Below are 18,017 nucleotides of genomic sequence, written 5' to 3' on the forward strand. Positions count from 1 at the left end.
TGATGTCCTAAGGGATTAGTGATTAAGGAAGTGGACAGACTGAAAGGAGAAAGAGTCATGTTAAAGAAATGGAGTTTCTGTGTGGTTACACTTCGGGAACTCTTTAGTCTTTGAATGTTTCCCTTCAAGTGGAGCACCATGAATTGGACCTCATTGGCCAGGGTGTGGCCTGCCCAGGGCCTCTCTACAGACATTACACAATTTTTACAGATAGTGGACCTATTAATTCCTCAACTATCTTGCTCTGAGCTGAGCTGTAAAAGCAAACAGCAGGGAGTCTTGGTTCCACTGGTATGTGCTCATTGCCACCTCAGGTGATGGACAGACTTTATTTCCTTTTATATACTTTTCTCCACTGGAGCTGAACTTCCCATGCGTTTGCAGTAAATCTTCTAATCTAGACTGTGCCTTTCAGGCTTGGGGGACTTCTTCTATACGGGGAACTTCCATGGCATTCCATCCTTGCCTTCTAAAGAGCGTCACATCTCACCCCAAATGCTCTCTCTTTCTCTTTTATTTGTTTCTTTTCCCCTTTCAGTTTTCTTGTTCATCTCCTTTCCTAACTCTTCATGCTCACTGAATACTACATTTCTACTTGTTTTTCTTTTTCAGTGTTTTTCTTTTCAAATTTTTTGCCTTCCTGGTATCCTGGTGAATAGGAATGCGAGTGGCTTGTCAGCTCCATTGTGTTTATGAAGAAAAATGCCCAGAGGTTAAGTGATGCGCTTAATTTACTGGCAGAGCCAAGGTTTCCTGACTTCCCTCCTGGCCCCTGTCCTGAAGATCACATGCATTTACTCATAACACTGGTGTCACAGAGATCATCAAGCTTTTCTCTCTGTGCGTGGTGATTGTACCATAAAAGAATTTACCCAGGGGCCATACAAGGCCTCTGGAGATCATAATTTGAAATCACTCTGAAATAAACTAACAAGAGTGATGAGAGCAAAGGAATTTATGGAGTGCTTCCTATTTTTCAAAGAAACTTTTGAGTTCATCACTTTGATGTGATGTTCCCCAGAGCTGTTCGAGGTGGAAGAGCCCATGTGAGTCTCATTTTGCAGGTGAAGGTCATGGGTGGGGGAGGCCCTGAGCAGACATACTAGCTCCTGGTCCATAAATCTTCCATTTGGTCCATGCTGCAGGAAAACAAACAAAGGGGAATGGTTGTTTCTATCTGGTATCAAGGAAATGGAGACCTAGCATTCTGGGCTTGGCAGTTGTCCCAAGAAGCAGTCTCATGCCATATTTGAAGGTGGGAGCTGGGCCAGGGGCTAGGGAGGGGCAGTGGGGCATGTTCTGACCCTGGAAGTCAGACCAGCTCCAGCAGTCTGGGAGAATATAAGGCCAGATGGAAGGGAAGTGTGCAGGCTTGGTGAGTTAGTTGGTAAGACATGGGCAAGCTCATTTCAGCCTCCTGGAGAGAGAGGTGGCATTTTAAGATCTAGTAGATACACAAGTTGGGGATTCTGAAGTATGGAGAGGGACACATGTTATAAGTCTTGTTATAATCGGGTTGTTTATCCATTTATTCAGCAAATATCAGCAAGCACCTATTGAACATAAGTCAGTCTCTAACATATTTATAGGTTTTCTTATGAGGACCTCATATATGTGTGTGTATCTCTATATCATCTCATATATTTATTTTATTAATGTACATAAACAGTTGGAATACAAAGTATTTTCCTCTATTTATGGATTAGGAAACCAAGGCCCAAAGAGGGTAGGTAATTGGTTTGCTCAAAGTCCCACAGTTACTTAGAAGCTGAGCCAAGTTCCAAATCTTTGTTTCCTGAGTTCTTTTTCTTTTTCCTTTTTCCTTTTTTTACTGTTGTTCTTTTACAGTTCTCCCAATTTTTCCCCTGTTGCTCTCCCCTACTCTGCTCCCAGAGTCAGTCCCCACCCTGTTGTCCATGCCCATACCTGTTCCTTGACTACACCCTTCCCCGTCTTCCCGATTATCCCTGTCCTCCCTCCCCTCTGGTCACTGTCAGTCTGTTCTGAGTTCTTTCACTGGTGCTTCTAACTGCTTCCCGTATGGTACGCAGTTCCTAACTGTCAAGGTATACGCTTTGAAGAGGAACAGAGGAAAATGCCTTTGGAGATATTACTTTTTTACTTCATCTTTAGAGGCTGAAAAACCTAAACTTAAGAGTTGAAACACAACTTGAGCCCTTTTTGTTAAAATTCAAGTGGGCATTTGCATGGCTGGCATTCATTCTTTAAGTCAACCAGGAACAAGTCCTCTGTAGATTTGGAATTAACGTCCATGCTCTGGTGCATCTTGACCTGGGTTGGGAATCCTAGTTGTGAAGCCGAGTGGAGCAGAGCAGCAGGAAAAATGGGTTGGGTTTCCATGGTAGAGTGGTTATGGGTAAGAGGGCTGGGGTCATAGGGCAACCAACCTGGGTCCTCCTGCAGAGAAGGAAGGTTGCTGTCCCAAAGGTTCCAGAACTCAAATGTGTCTCAGTTCACAGCTTTCATACGTCCCACAGCTTGTACTATGACCACGAGTTGATCCCCTCTCAGCCCTGCCTGTGCCCCTGTAGTGGGTGCATGAGGCTCTGTCACCCTGAGCCCTGGGAATTCGGCCCAAAAAGCTGAGCAAGGCTGATGCCCAAGAGGCCGCATCGTGTTGGCTTAGCCTGATGGCTGGCACACCCATCCTAATGGGACTTCCTCACCTCCAGAGGAGGCCTGTGCTGGGCTGCCTCCGTTGGGGTGGGCGCGTCGACACAGATTCTGAGCTCCCTGGGAAGCCTAGGCCTGGCCGTAAATTTTTCCCCATCCAGCTATCCTGCTGCTGTTGCCTCCTTCTTTCCTTTCCAGCAGGAAGCAGCTGCCCTTTGTGCTTCCCTTGGCACAGTTTATGTCCTGCAAGGAGCCTGTGAGGAACTCTGGGATGAGTCAGAACCGGGCTTCAGTGTCAGGTACATTTTTCACTCATTCGTCAAATATTTTTTGGGCCTGTGAGCTTGTGCCAGGGTAGTGCACCCAGGCATGAATAAGATCCTTCCAGTCCCTGTCCTGGGGTTGCTCCAAGCCTAGAATGGAGACCTCAGGAAACACCCAGCTGGGTGTCAAAAGTGCTATTGGGAACTCCAGCCTAGATCACTGGCCGGTCACCTACTCGGGGTTATCGCCCTGGCGCTCTCTGTTTCTGCCAGACTCACCAGGCCCTGACATTTGCCTTGGGGGCCTTGCTGCTGTCTCAGGGCCACATTGCCCACTGCTCCAATAATACAGTGCTCTAGAACAGCATCTCCAAATGTAGAGGTTTTCATCGATGGGTGAATGAATGAACAGAATATGGTATACATGCACAATGGAACATTTCAGCCTTAAAAAGAAAGGAAATTCTGGCACATGCTTCAGCATGGGTGAATCTTGGTTACATTATGCTAACTGAAATAAGCCAGTCACAAAGGTTCAAATATTGAATGACTCCATTTATTGGAGGTAGTTAGAGTAGTCAGATTCATAGAAACACAGAGTAGAACTGTGGTTGCCAGGGGGCAGGGGAAGGGAAGGGAGAGCTAGTGTTTAATGGGAACACAGTTTCAGTTTGGGGACATGAATGTTCTGGGGACGGAGGGTGGTGGTAGTTGCACGATAATGTGAGTGCACTTAATGCCACAGATCCGTGAACTTAAAAATGGCTAAAAGGTAAATTTTATCTTTACGTATATTTTACCACATGCACAAAAAACGTAGAGGCTTAAAACCACAATTTAATATTATCTTTGCTGGTTCTGTGGGTTGACTGGTATTAGATGGGTGGTTCCTGCTCAGGGTCGCTCATGTCATGTTAGTCAGATGGCCACTGGGGTTGGAACCACTGAAAGCTCAATCAGCTGATGTCCAAGTTGGCGCCTCTGAGTGGCTTCTTTGTCCAACTTGGCTTTCTTCTTCGGTGGCCCAGGGCTCTGACACGCAGGAAATGGCAGCTTCTAGGACAGTTCAGTCCTATGCCCAGAATTGTCAGTGTCCCTTCTGCCACATTGTAGCCATCAGAGCAGTGACAGGCCCCCCCACGCCCCCCAGATTCAAGGGGGTGAGAAACGGAGCCTCTCTCTCAATGGAGGGGGGACTAGGTGACATTTCAGTAAACTTCCAGCCTGAAGCATGATTGCAGGAGTCCTAAAGAGTTTAAGTAGGAAAGTCTTCAGGCAGCCATAGACTTTGCACACCCCTTTTAGGAGAGTTCATCCTACATTGTTAGTTTGAAGGGCCCTTGGAAACTTGCTAGCAGTGACATTCTTTTTTAATATACAGAGCCAGAGAGAGCTGGAGGAAAACCTCCCAAACACTGACCTCCTGGCCCCTAGGCTGGGCAAACAGCTGTGGAACCTCACCCAGAGGGACCCTTGTGTGCTGTGAGCAGTAGTACGAAGGTCTGGTGGAGAGATGGGCGTGGTGAGAGAGCAGAGCCCTGAGTGGTATTCAATGGAGACCTGCCAGTATCTTAGAGGCCTCGCTGGATCTGTCTGGAGTTTGGAGTTTGTGGGCCTTGCTGGGCAGAGCTGCAGAGGCACCTGGGATGCTCCATGAGGAGGCTGAGAATTTACTCATTTAAATGTAGACTCAGAGTTGGGATAAAGGAAGTGAGTCTGCTGTAGGCTCAATTGCCGCAGGTTGAGACTTAGAGATCTGTGTGTTTAAATATAAGCTGAGAATGCCATTTGGCAAATCCATTCATTTGCATCTACTTAAACACATTTCTAATCAGACTTTGCTAAAAGTGCAAAATTCTTTGTTAAAGCCTTTAGTGGCTTTCGAAATGCAATGAAATTCCCAACTATTCTGCACTCACTCCTTCTGGACTTAAGAGATACAAATATTATTTTTGTGTGTGATATCTGCATTTGAGACTTAAGAGTCCAAGTAAATGTTGATATTCTATACTTGGTTTGTAAATAGGACCTTCATAAGTGATTTTTAAAATCTTTCCATATTGTTGGAATTGCTCAAGTTGTTACATATTTATACACATGTACGTTCATGGAATTTCCAGGAATGGCTAGACTCAAAGCCAGTGCTTTCGTTCTCTGGAAGCCAGTGGTTCCTGCCTCCGTATTCACAATGATGTGGACATTTCCAGGTGAACCTGGTTGTCAGCAACAGCTTAGGGCTGCCTACGGACGACCCAAAATGCACTTGATTTGGGATATGCACACAGCTGATCTGAGGTGGTTTCTGTGGCTTGTTGCCCAGTCTGGGCAGCCAGAGAGGAGACCTGTTGAGCGATGATCAGTGCCTGCGAAACTGGATATTGTGTTCTCTTAGTGGAAGGGATGAAGCCAGACAGGAGAACTTCTCTTATGCTGGTGTTAACTGGCATGTAACCCAAATAACAGAAATATGAGCAGAGGGTGTGATCACTAATGTCTCATCTATTGCCCCATGTCTCTCCCCAAGCCAATGCCCCCTCCCCAGGTAGCCGCCCTACTCCTGAGCCAGGGCTGTCCTCTTTGCACAGGAGACAGCACATTAGTCTGTCATTTGTCGTTTCCTGTGGTCTCTTCTACTAGGTTTTAAGCACCTTAGGAGCAGGACTCTATAGTAACAAGCACCTCTATTTATGCTCTCCCCCTGCATCTGCCTCTTTACAGATGTTACTTAGGATGCGCAACACCCTGTCTCAGTTTGCTGCCTTAACTGAATACCAGACTGGGTGACTCACCAACAGAAATGTGCTTCTCACAATTCTGGAGGCTAGAAGTCCAAGATCAAGGTGTTGGCAGGTCTGGTTTCTTTGGAGGCCTCTCTCCTGGGCTTGCAGATAGTCACCTTCTCACTGTGCCCTTACACAGCCTTTTCTGTGTGTGTTCACCTCTCTAGTGTCTCTCTGTGTATCTGAACCCCTTCTTATAAGGATACCAGTCAGATTGGCTCAGGGCCTAGCCTAATGGCCTCATTTTAACTTATACAGCTCTTTAGAGGCCCTACCTCTAAATATAGTCACATTCCGAAGCACTGGGAGCTAGGGCTGACTTTTGGGGTACACAGTTTAGCCCTCAACAAATCCGAAAAGTTAACTATTATTGTCTTTGTCTCACACCTGAGGAAACTGAGGCTCACAGAATTAAAGTAACATGCCCTGTGTTGCTGAGTAAGTTGGTGTCAGGGCTGGGATTTACACACCGTCTAACTTTTCAGCGCTTCTTTTCCCCCCACATGACCAGTGAATCAGGTCTTACTTGTTTCTGTGGTGTACGTGGTGCTTAGCTCAGGACCCCACACGTAGAAGACAACGTGACTATTGGCTGAATGAAGAGCAGCCAGTGTGTTATACAAGAATTTGTAGCAGAACATTTAGAAGACATTCCCCAAAACCCAGCATCCAAAGGTGAAGATCTTGGGGCTTTTTCCTGGGATCTTGGTCCTTAACTTTACATACACACCATTCCAATTTCCACGCAGCACCATTAATGTGTGGGCAGGAATCACATTTTAAAGCGTTAAATATTCTTTCTGGGCCATTTAGCTACTGCCTTCTCTCAAAACACTAAAAGCAATTACACTGTAATTAAGATAAATTACTTTTCATAGCAAATTGGCCAATTTTGGTCCCCCCCCCCCAATAAATATTTAAATCCAGAGAGAGAGATTTCTAGTTCTTTAAATTTCCAGGACTTTCTGCTGCTTATCTTCAGGAGGGCCCTGGGCCTGCAGAGAAGGGAAGGAGGAGATTTGCATATTTAAGATGTGTGATCTGAGCCAGGCGGCTTCAGCTAACTATCCCACGTCTTTTTCATAGTTTCCTCTGAGAATTTGGAATCAAAATTCAGGAGCTGCCATCTAATAACCACAGGGCTGTGCACCCCAGCCCAGCCTCAGGGGTCCCTACAGAGATAATGCCTTCTCATTTCTTTCTCTCAGTGCCTTGCTCTTCCCACAGGAGAGAGAGAGCCCACGGGAATATAAATACCAGAAGACCTCCCTGAAAGCGGGCCTTGTTTGCAGCCCCTCAGCCTACACGAAGGCTCACTTGTCTGCCTCCCTCCCCCGCCCTGCCCCAGGCGGGGTGGGCTGGATTTTTCCGAGAGTGGGAAGCCCTGGGACCCTTCTATGCTCCAGAGACCAGAAGGTAAGAGGCAGGCTGCTCCTAGGGCTGCCAGAAGCCCGTCTGCTGGGAAACAACACAGCCCCAGAGCAGCAGAAACCCAGGAGCTGAGGTAGGAATGGAGTTGTCAAGATATGGACAGCTGACCCTGGCCTCTGTCTGTGGGTCCCAGCACCCTCAGCTCTTTAAGGGACCTGAGGACACTCCTTCTTGCCTTGGGGGACCCTGCTTCCTGGTTTCCCCTTGGCTTTTTTGGCTTGACTTCTTACTTTCTCCTTTTCTTCTTCCTGCAAAATGACAGGGTCCTTAGCTTTGGGTGTCTTACGGCCGCTCCCATTCTCCCCTGTATTCAGCTTTCATCTAGCTGAATAAAGACCCCCAGCTGGACATGGGTAGCTATGGTTTTCTCTCCAGACACGGTTTCATGTTTTAGCTTCTTGCTAGATATTTTCACTGGGATGTACTTGAGACCCGACGAACCTGTGACTGATCTGCTCCTCTTCCTGCCTCTCCTATGTCTCTTTTCTAGATGCCAGACTCCCCCTTTTCCCATGTTTTCTAGATCACTTTTGGTATCCGAGTCCTGTCATATCTTTTAAAATATTCCTTTATCTGCACTCTCTTCTGTTGTGATTCTCACCCTGGTAGTCATTGTGGTTTAGTGGGAAGAATAAGAGATTTGAGCCTGAGACAGGGTTCAATTCTGTCAGTACCTTTTTCTGGGGGCACCACCACATGCAAATCACTGAACTTATGCCTCCACTTTATTGTCTACAAAGTAGACCCATTCATAAGGGTGTGATAAGGGAACTCAAGAGTTAAAGATTTTAGCTTTAGCTGATAGGCTTAAGTGATTAATGCTTGTGGCTGTTATTCCCGGAACTGGAATGTATGACCATGTGACTCCAGGAGGTTGACAAGCAATTCAACCTTTGTGTCCCAGGAGGTCTGCAAGTGATAGAGCTGGTTTTTGAGCCATTGTGTTCCAGGGAGGAAAGCCAGTGATATAGATAAAGAATTGTTGATCAACAGATAAAGAAGTACTAGGAAAATTGTCAACCAACTGCAGCTCTTATGCAATTAACCTTTTTCCTAACCCCTTACCTACCCTTTCTTCTCCTTATAAAAAGTTCCGCTTGAAATGATGTTCAGACAGCTTTTTGAGGTTGCATAACTCGCTGTTTTCTCAGATCATCAGTCATCTGAATAAAGTCCCATAAAGATTCGATCCTTGTCTCTACTTATTGATTCTGGTAGTGACAGGCAGCATGAACACTGGCTTTTCCGGTTTCAGGTGGACCCTCTGTTTGGCACACTCAGCTCACTGGCTTTCTCAACAGAGAGCAGGATTTCTCATCCTTGGTGCCAGAGATATTGTGGGCTGAATAATCCTTCGTGTGGGGGTTGTCTTGTACATTGTAGGATGTTTAGTGGTATTCTAGCCTCTATGCCCTAGGTGAGGTCATCACTGACCAGGAACAGCAAATGCGGCGGTGGACCGAGCACTACCTCGAGCTGTACGCAACGAGGAACACCGTAACAGACACTGCTCTTAACGCCATCCCAGACCTACCAGTCATGGAGGAGCTAGACACCCCACCTACTGCGGCAGAGCTCGGCAAAGCCATCGACCGCCTCGCTTGCGGGAAAGCACCAGGAAGCGACGGAATCCCTCCAGAAATCCTAAAGACTGGGAAACCAGTCCTGCTACAGCCGCTCCACCATCTACTCTGTCTCTGCTGGAAGGAGGGTTACATCCCCCAGGATATGAGAGACGCCAACATTATCACCATGTACAAGAACAAAGGAGACCGCAGCGACTGCAACAACTACCGGGGCATCTCTCTCCTCAGCGTCGTCGGCAAAGTATTCGCCCGGGTCGCTCTTGCCCGCCTGCAGACCCTTGCTTCCCGCGTCTACCCAGAGTCCCAGTGTGGCTTCAGAGCTGGCCGCTCAACAGTGGACATGATCTTCTCCCTACGCCAGCTGCAGGAGAAGTGTCACGAGCAGCATAAACCACTCTACCTCGCCTTTATTGACCTCACGAAGGCGTTTGATCTGGTCAGTCGAAGCGGACTCTTCAGCTTGCTACGGAAGATTGGCTGTCCACCACATCTGCTTGCTGTGGTCATGTCCTTTCACGACAACATGCACAGCATGGTGTCCTACAACGGTGCAACCTCTGAGGCCTTCCCAGTCAGCAGCGGAGTAAAGCAGGGCTGCGTCCTCGCGCCTACGCTGTTCGGAATCTTCTTCTCCATGCTCCTCCAATACGCCTTTAAGGACTGCAGCGAGGGTGTCTTCATTCACACCAGATCCGATGGCAAGCTCTACAACCTGGCCCGTCTACGAGCCAAGACCAAAGTCAAAGAGGTGCTCATCCGTGAGATGCTCTTCGCCGACGACGCAGCTTTGACATCACACTCCGAAGAGGGACTCCAGCAGCTAGTCACTTGCCTTTCCCACGCATGCAAGGAGTTCGGACTAGCCATCAGCCTGACGAAGACGAATGTTATGGCTCAAGGCACGGGGACTCCCCCATGCATCACCATCGACGGATACACCCTGGAGGTTGTCAACGACTTCACTTACCTCGGGTCCACCATCTCGAGCTCTCTGTCAGTTGACTCGGAGGTCAACCGGAGAATCGCCAGGGCAGCCACAGTTATGGCCAGACTGAACCGGCGAGCGTGGAACAATTCCAGCCTCACTGAGAAAACCAGACTGCGCATCTACCAAGCCTGCGTACTCAGCACTCTCCTTTATGGCAGCGAGACGTGGACCACCTACGCAAGGCACGAAAGGAAACTCAACAGCTTCCACATGAGGTGCCTGCGACGCGTCCTGCATGTCGCCTGGCAGGATAAGGTTCCCAACACCGAGGTGCTGAAGCGAGCCAATATGAGCAGTTTGCATGCAGTTCTTAGTGAGAGACGCCTCAGGTGGCTCGGCCATGTCAAAAGAATGGATGCAGGCCGTATTCCCAAAGACCTCCTCTACGGCGAGCTAGCAGAAGGCCAGAGGATGACAGGGCGCCCAAAACTGCGGTTCAAAGACATCTGCAAAAAGGACATGACACAATGCTCCATCAATCTCAACACATGGGAAGTTCAAGCAGACGACCGCCTAGCCTGGAGGCTCGCGGTCAGGCAAGGTACGTCATGCGCAGAGGCTGCGCGCAACGAGGAGGCGGTCCAGAAAAGATCGAGGCGGAAGCAGCGTCAACAGCAGCAGCAACAGCCATCTGCCTTCACCTGTAACAAGTGCGGCAGGGATTGTCACTCCCGAGTCGGACTGCACAGCCATTCTCGGCGGTGCAGATAGACTCTCAAGAAGCTACGCCATCGTCTCTCGAGACGGACGGCTGCCGATGATGCCCTAGATGCCAGTAGCACATCATACCCCCAGTAGTGACAACTAAAAATGTCTCCAAACACAACCAAATGTCTCCTGGGAGTGAAATCACTCCAACTGAGAGCCAGTGGTATAGATGATGCAGAGTTAGGGTTGTGGTGATGAGCATGGTCCCAGGCTTTGAGATTTTCACCTTACATGTCAGCCATAAGTAGAAAAGGACTATGTCACTTCTTATAAGTTTTACTGTTTATGCTATTTACACTTGTCCGAATTTTCCCCCTTTGCCCACCTCCACCCTCACCCCACCCTCACAGGCAATCCCTGCACAATTATCCATGTCCATGCATCGTGCGTATATGGTTTTTTGGTTACTCTGTTCCCTGTGCTGTACTTTAAGAAGCTACACCATCGTCTCTCGAGACGGACGGCTGCCGACGACGACTTTACATCCCCATGACTATTCTGTAACTACCAATTTGTTCTTCCTAATCCCTTCACCTTTTTGCCCATGCCCTCAACCTCCCTCCCAGCTGGTAACCATCAAAATGTTCTCTGCATCTGTGATTCTGTTTCTGTTCTACTTGTTTACTTATTTTGTTTTTTAGATTCACTTGTTGATATGTATTTATTGCCATTTTATTCATTTTTTGTTGTTGTTCTTCTTCAAGAAGATCCTTTAACATTTTATGTAATACTGGTTTGGTGATGATGAACTCCTTTAGCTTTTTCTTGGCTGGGAAGTTCTTTATCTGTCTTTTGGCTCTAAATGATAGCTTTGCTGGGTAGAGTAATCTTGGTTGTTGGTCCTTGCTTTTCACCACTTTGAATATTTCTTGCGAATCTCTGAAAAGTTTCTTCTGTGAAATTAGTTGACAGTCTTATGGGAGCTCCCTTTTAGGTAACTACAAAGGGTTCCCCAAGAAAACTGGAATTATCTTTTGGAGAGTGGACCCCTTCTAGAACAGACTTCGCCTGACAGGTGAGTGTTCTAGGAACTCATCTGTATCAGTGTACCAGCTGGCGTTGTTGTGAGAGGCTGTGTTCAGCTTCAGTTAATTTTTTTTTTTAAGGCTCTTTCAGCAATTTCCCATTTCATGATTGGTGATATACGAGCGCACCTGCTCTCACTGTGCTGTGTTCAGCAGTTTTAGACTACAAACGGCATGACTCCCATGCCCCACCCTCTCTATTTACCCAGTCTAACCCTGAGTGACTTTTTTTTGTTTGTTTCCCTGGATGGAAAAATTTCTTAAAGGAAACATTTTGCCGATGTGAAGCAGGTGAAACAAAAAATGTCAGAAGCACTAAAAGGCATCAAAATCGACAAGTTCAAAAACCGTTTTGAGCAGTGGAAAAACCTTCTCTATAGATGTATTGCATCAAATGGAGAGTACTTTGAAGGTGACTGAAGTTTAACCACACAATTTTTAATAAATAAATTCTGTGTTTTTTGGGTCCCTCTTTTCTCTTGCTGTTTTTAAGATTCTCTTTTTGTATTTAACCTTTGGCATTTAATCATAATATGTCTTGGTATGGGCCTCTTTGGGTTCATCTAGTTTGGGATTTTCTGTGCTTTTTGCACTTGTATGTCTTTTTACTTCATCAAGTTAGGGAAGTTTTCTGTGGTTATTTTTTTAACTAGGTTTTCAATTTCTTGCTCTCTTCTACTACTGGCACCTTCATGATGCAAATGTTGGTAGCCTTGAAGTTGTCCCAGAGGGACCTTACACTATCCTCATTTTTTTAAATTCTTTTTTCCCCTTGCTGTTCTGATTGTTTTTTTTTTTTTTTTTTTGCTTCCTTATATTGCAGATTGCTGATTTGATTTTCAGCTTCATCCACTGTGCTGTTGATTTCCTGTAAATTGTTCTTTATTTTGATAGTGTATCCTTTGTTTCTGACTGGATCTTTTTTATGCTGTTGAGGTTTTCACTAAGTTTATTGAGCAGCCTTATAACCAGTGTTTTGAACTCTGCATCTAGTAGAGTGCTTGTCTCCATTTCCTTTAGTTCTTTTTCTGGAGTTTTGTCCTGTTCTTTCATTTGGGCCACGTATCATTGTCTCCTCATTTTGGCAGCCTCCCTATGTTTGTCTCTATGTATTAGGTAGACTGCTGAGTCTCCCAGACTTGGTAGAATGGCCTAATGTAGTAGGTGTCCTGTAGGGTCCAGTGGCACAGCCTCCCCTATCACCCAAGCTGGGTACTCAAGGTGCGCCCACTGTGTGGGCTGTGTACACCCTCCCATTGTTGTTAAGCCTTGATTGCCGTTGACATTTCCAAAGTCAGCCACCGCCTGTGTTCTGTTCTGGGTCTCACAGCATAAGCTTCAAAGTGATCTGCAGAAGGCTCCTTCTTGTGCTGGGCTTGGAGGTACCCAGGCAAGGCCAAACTGTGAACCAAGGCCGGCAGCTGGTAGTGCCAGACCTGGGGCAACTTAGTGAGAGGTGCAGGGCTCACTGAGGCCGGATGCTGTTTGTTTGAGAGAATTTAGGAAAATCTGAACTGTGAACCAAAACAAGCCATTCATATGGAAAAGTCACTGGAAATAACTTAGGTGGGCTTAAGGGTTGGGGGTGGCAGAGTCTTAGCAAATCACCAGGGTAAACTGTGTGAGCCAGGTTGATGAAGTCTCAGATGTGGTGCCTGTGTGCTGGCTCTGTGGCTGTGTCGGGGGAGGGCTCAGAAAACGAACAGTGTCCTTTGTCAGCACTTCAGCTTGGGAGAAAGCTGCCCCACCCCAAGCGCTTGCCCTGATGCCCCTCAATTAAGTTCCTCCATGTATGTCTCTGATGCATTTCTATATGCTGCCCCCATGCTTGAGCTCAGAGAGAGAGCGTTTGAGTAAGTCTGTCCCAGGGCCCATTAAGAGGAACCGCCTGGGATCCCAGTAGTTTCTGTCTTTTAGTGTCATGAGCAGATGTTTTATGACATGTAACAGTTTCCTATGACTCAGCCTCCACCCTTTGTCACAGACCAGAGGCGTTGGGCTGCCTATCCAGCCACCAGCCCTATAGGCAACATCAGCAATCAAGGAATAACTGCGAGTCAACACAGGTGACTGTGCTATTCACTCAGCTTTTATTAATGCAGAATCAATCCAAATCTTTAATAACCCAATAACTGTAATGAACCTGAGTCCCAAGAATCTAGATCAGGTCCAGGTCCAGGAGGCAGCCGGTCAGCATCTTGCAGGGCAGAATCTACAGTGGCTTCAGAGGCAGGTAGAGCAGAGCAACTGGAGCAGCAGAGCATCTCTCAGCCATCTCAGCTCCTCTCAGTTGTCTCAGCAGTCAGTGCGAAGATCTTTTCTTTCATACCCTTGTATGATGCAATGTTGCATCAGCCTCTGATTAACACGTTGTTTTGTACAACCGCAAAAGGCACACGTGGTTTATGTTGCTCTTCTGAGCTGGGTGGTGTTTACTCTTCAGATAAGCACATGTTGTCTACTCCATTGTACTGCGCATGCTCAAGGGATTGCGTCATCCCTTCGAGTCATTGCTCTACTGTGCTTGCCGTAAACATATCTTCCCTTGATGCCGTCTTAGTTCAGTCCTGCTCTCCACATATAGCCTCAATCTCCACTGGATTTTACAGCTAGAAGTTATGGAGACTTATCTCCCTGGCACTGGTGGCCTGGTGTGGGGCTGGGATCCCTCGCTCTTAAAATCTCTCTCAGAATTTTTATCTGCCACACGTAGGTGTGGGACCAACTCATTCTGCATCTCCACCAGTCTTGATGTGGTTTCTTCTTTAAAATGGTGATAATATCTGCCTCATGTGTAAATTGCCTCTTAACAGGTACTCAATACATAGAGTAGTTTTCCTTCCTCTCTCTCCCTCCTGTTTCCCCCCTCTCTCATTCTAGCCTTTCTTTCTCTACCAGTCTCAATGTGGTTTCTTCTTTAACTCTGGAATTATAGGATGTCCATCCAGCTTGATTTCTGATGGTTGTTCTATAGTTTAGTTGTAATTTTGATGTGGTTGTGTGAGGATGCAAGCTATGCTTTGGGACTATGTCACTTTTGATCTGTCTTTTTTTTCTGATTACTTTTAACATCTCCTGGTGCTGTGCTGATTTGCTTAAGTAATGCCTTTCATTTCACACCTCAGTTCAGCACATCTAGGGCTTGTACTTTGATTTCTCTTCCTGGAGAATGAGAGAGCAAGCAATTCATGGTTGAACAGACACCACGGGACTCTCACCAGCGTCCCCTGCAGGTCTGACCCAGTCCTCCTCATGGTCAGAGCAGAGAAGCTGGCAACAGAATGAAAAGGCCAAGATATCCAGAGTTAAAGGTGACTTATGTGCTTTCTAGCCACAGGTACTTTATCTTAGAATAGCATGTTCCAGAATGTTCTGAAGCACATTCCTTATGGGTCTTTTCCATAAGGAAAGCTGCCTGTTACTCCCTCCTGGCACCCATGAAAACATTAGCCTACAGGCTTTGGGAAGGATTGCCATGAAGAGACCTGGAAACCCTCGTTTAACCAGAATTTCGCAAATGCCTTTGACCATGGGTCTTTTCTCTCATACTCTTAATTTCTTGCCACTTTGGGAGATGATTTCTTCAAGGAGAAGCCCTCAGCAGGGATTCAGGCACAAGGAGAGGACTAGATAGAAACATCACATCTGGAGGGCAGGGTAGAGGCATGGTCATGTGCCAGGCAGAATGGAGACAAGAGTTCAAGAAATGGATTTTTAACAAGTTGACCGGATACAAAAGCAGACTCCAGAATCTGAGCTTCTTAATTTCTTTCTTACTAGAGAAAGGAAGGCTAGAATTGGAGAGAGGGCAAACAGGAGGGAGAGAGAGGAAGGAAAACTACTCTATGTATTGAGTATCTGTTATGAGGCAATTTACATGTGAAGCAGATATTATCACCATTTTACAGATGAAGAAATAGGCTCACAGACTTCTGTTTAGCAAATTTCTGTAGCATCTATGACAGTGACATGATCCTGGTATGGAAACTCCATAAAACTGTCAAGGTGAGAAAAATAAGATTCTGAAGTCAGAATGCCCATCTACCCTTATATCTTTTCTTTGTTCATGTAAAGATGGTCTTCTGGGACTAGCCAGTTTGAATTGGTATCTGTTCACACTGCTTCCTAAATTTATGAAATAAGCAGATTATTAAAATGAAGTTAAAATAATAGCCGAGAACCAAATTCATCCTGGAAAAGTGGAGGTTAAATGTCATAGGGGATCCTAGAAGCCTTGCGGAGCGCTAAGGGGCTGCTATGCCTTCCAGTGGGGTCAGTGTGAGCGCTGGGGGCTCGACAAATGAAGCTTCCGAAATTCCAGACAACGTGGGAGATTGGCTGTGGGGCATCTACCGCTTCGCCACCGATAGGAATGACTTCCGGAGGAACTTGATACTAAACTTGGGACTTTTTGCTGTGGGAGTTTGGCTGGCCAGGAATTTGAGTGACATTGACCTAATGGCCCCTCAGCCAGGGGTGTAGACAAATAGACACATGGGACCCGTGCTGTACTTGAACCTTCCAAATGCAGAGCCTCCAATTTGTGACCATCACAAGACTTGCCCTGATGGCAGCTGAAGTTTGATTCCTATGGGTACCTTCCCTTCCCTGTATCTATTCAGAACTCCATTCTCTGGTCAGCAGTCAGGCTTCAGCTAAAGTGTTGTCCTCTGTTTTGTAACGTTCTGTATATAGTCCCTAAGTTTCTGCAGGGGAGATTTTTGCTCTTGTCTTGAGGAATAACCTGATGGCATTTTAACAGTTACTCAAAATAAAGACTGCACACAAAGCCATTTTTTTATTCTTTTAATAAGAAACTTCAGCTTACAAAAAAAAAAAAAAAAAAAAAAAGAATGTCATAGGGGAGGAGTAAGGTTGGGGAGCTCACTAGAACCAGCACAGATTATATTTGAGGGCATGGATAGGTTTTGCTGTGGTTTAATATTTTACAAATGGTATTTCCTGTTGTATAGCTGAACTAAATACCACACATGTTTGTGATTAAACATTATGGACTGCAGAACATATGTGTTAATAATACATCCAGTACGTGTAGTGGACACTTCTCCTGTGAGCTAAGGCGAGAGTGTACTTTGCAAGTGTTTTCATTTTATTTAGGGTTTTGTGTTGTCTTATGATTTGTTTCTGTTTCAGACTTTTAGTTTCCCCTTTAAAGGGAAACATGCTCTAGGAATGATATTTTAAATTCATAGCAAACCTTTAAGAAAATTCTTCATGGATGCATTGTGCACATTGGGCTGTTTCTGGCTTTGGCTTTGTTTCTGGGGTATACGTTCCAGAATAACAAGGAGGGTAACTTTTGCAGACCTCTAACCACACAAAGCAACAGGGAGATCTTTGCAAATGCAGCTCCAGTCTGATTTCAGTGTGGCAGTTAAGGAGTCCAGCCCTGGGGAGAGTCTGAGAATTCCTTATTTGGGAGACAGCCAAGGAAACCACGCAGATACTGACATGAAGACATTCTTTCTCTATAATATGCAGCATTGTTATAGAGCAAAAAAAGTCCCAGGCATAAAGGACTAAATTCAGCCCTCTGCAAAGGCGAGTGCATTGCTGAGGGTCCAGATGTGTTCATGACGCTTGAGTAGGAGTCAGCCTGACAATGACAGTTGTGGTGGGACCGCTACCAGGAGGCTGCAGGGTGATGCTTCCCAGAGCTTTCTCTGCTGAATATTCCTAGCATCAGGCCTCCCCCAGCCTGGCAGATGCGGAGAAGCCAGACCCTTGGGTCATCCTAGAGGGTGTTATTTCCCACAGGTAACGGGCTGAAGTGGGACAGTCTTCAGTTGCAGATAATCTGGAATGCTGATTCAACAACCAAGTGCATCTAATTTGATTTTGACAATCTGCAGGATAAGGTAGAACTTCATATTTATACTTTACTTGAATGGTTTCGGAGAAAAGCAAAGGAAAACTGAAAAGAACAGCAGGAGTAAACACTTGAGAGTAGAGGGGTTTTGGGGACAGCATGGGAGGAAGGACAACGCAGAGAGTTACACAAATCTCGGGGCATTAGTCTACTGAGACCGCAACTCGAAGAGCAGATGGCACCAAAATGCATTTGTTGGGCAGCAAGTCTGAACAGTTGTTCATCACTAAGGGTGGGCTGGCCAGTGGATGCAGACAGGAAGGGAAAGGAAATAGGGCAGGCTGAGTGACGAAAGCCAGTCTTAGAATGGACCCAAATTGATAATTAGTGGTCGTTTTTCTTGAGCAGTCATGGGGAAAACTGTCTCAAGAACACCTGGGGTGGGTGTCCAAGCGGCAGATACATGTGGTGGGCTTTGTGGAGAAATAGGTTCTTCTCAGGTGAGAACAGAATCTTTCCAGTTTATAGAGGGTTCCCAGCACCAGGCAATGGTGGCTTGTAACCTGGAGCTTTCTTCTTAGTGAAGTGTGGAGAGGTGGAAAGGACTTGGAAGTGGCAGTTAGGACACTGATGTAGTCTGTCATCAGTTCTCTTGGGACCTTTGGGGTGATGGAAAAATGTTGAACGTGGACTTTGGGGTCAGACAGACCTGTTCAGAGTCCGGGTCTTCCTAACTGAATGGGTGACTTAAGGCAAGTAGCTTAACCTCTCT

General features: G+C 46.3%; 1 protein-coding gene and 1 pseudogene across 3 annotated transcripts in view; both read left to right on the forward strand.

The window, feature by feature from the left end:
• The window catches only part of STON1 (stonin 1), a 54,726-nt gene that overhangs the window by 11,708 nt on the left and 25,001 nt on the right, over positions 1 to 18,017 (forward strand). The window contains exon 1 of one of the 3 annotated variants that reach the window (XM_090281269.1): positions 2,679 to 2,933. The exons of 1 other annotated variant lie outside the window; for it this stretch is intronic. The gene's annotated coding sequence lies outside the window, so the exon portion shown is untranslated. Of the gene's footprint in view, positions 1 to 2,678; positions 2,934 to 6,935; positions 7,094 to 18,017 lie in introns of those variants that run through there. One more of the 3 variants, XM_090281268.1, reaches the window with a different exon arrangement.
• Positions 15,644 to 16,204, forward strand: LOC150005941 (mitochondrial import receptor subunit TOM6 homolog pseudogene; annotated as a pseudogene).

This window comes from Furipterus horrens, unplaced genomic scaffold (genome assembly GCF_987537825.1).
Source record: "Furipterus horrens unplaced genomic scaffold, mFurHor1.1.pri manual_scaffold_6, whole genome shotgun sequence".
NCBI lineage: Eukaryota > Metazoa > Chordata > Mammalia > Chiroptera > Furipteridae > Furipterus > Furipterus horrens.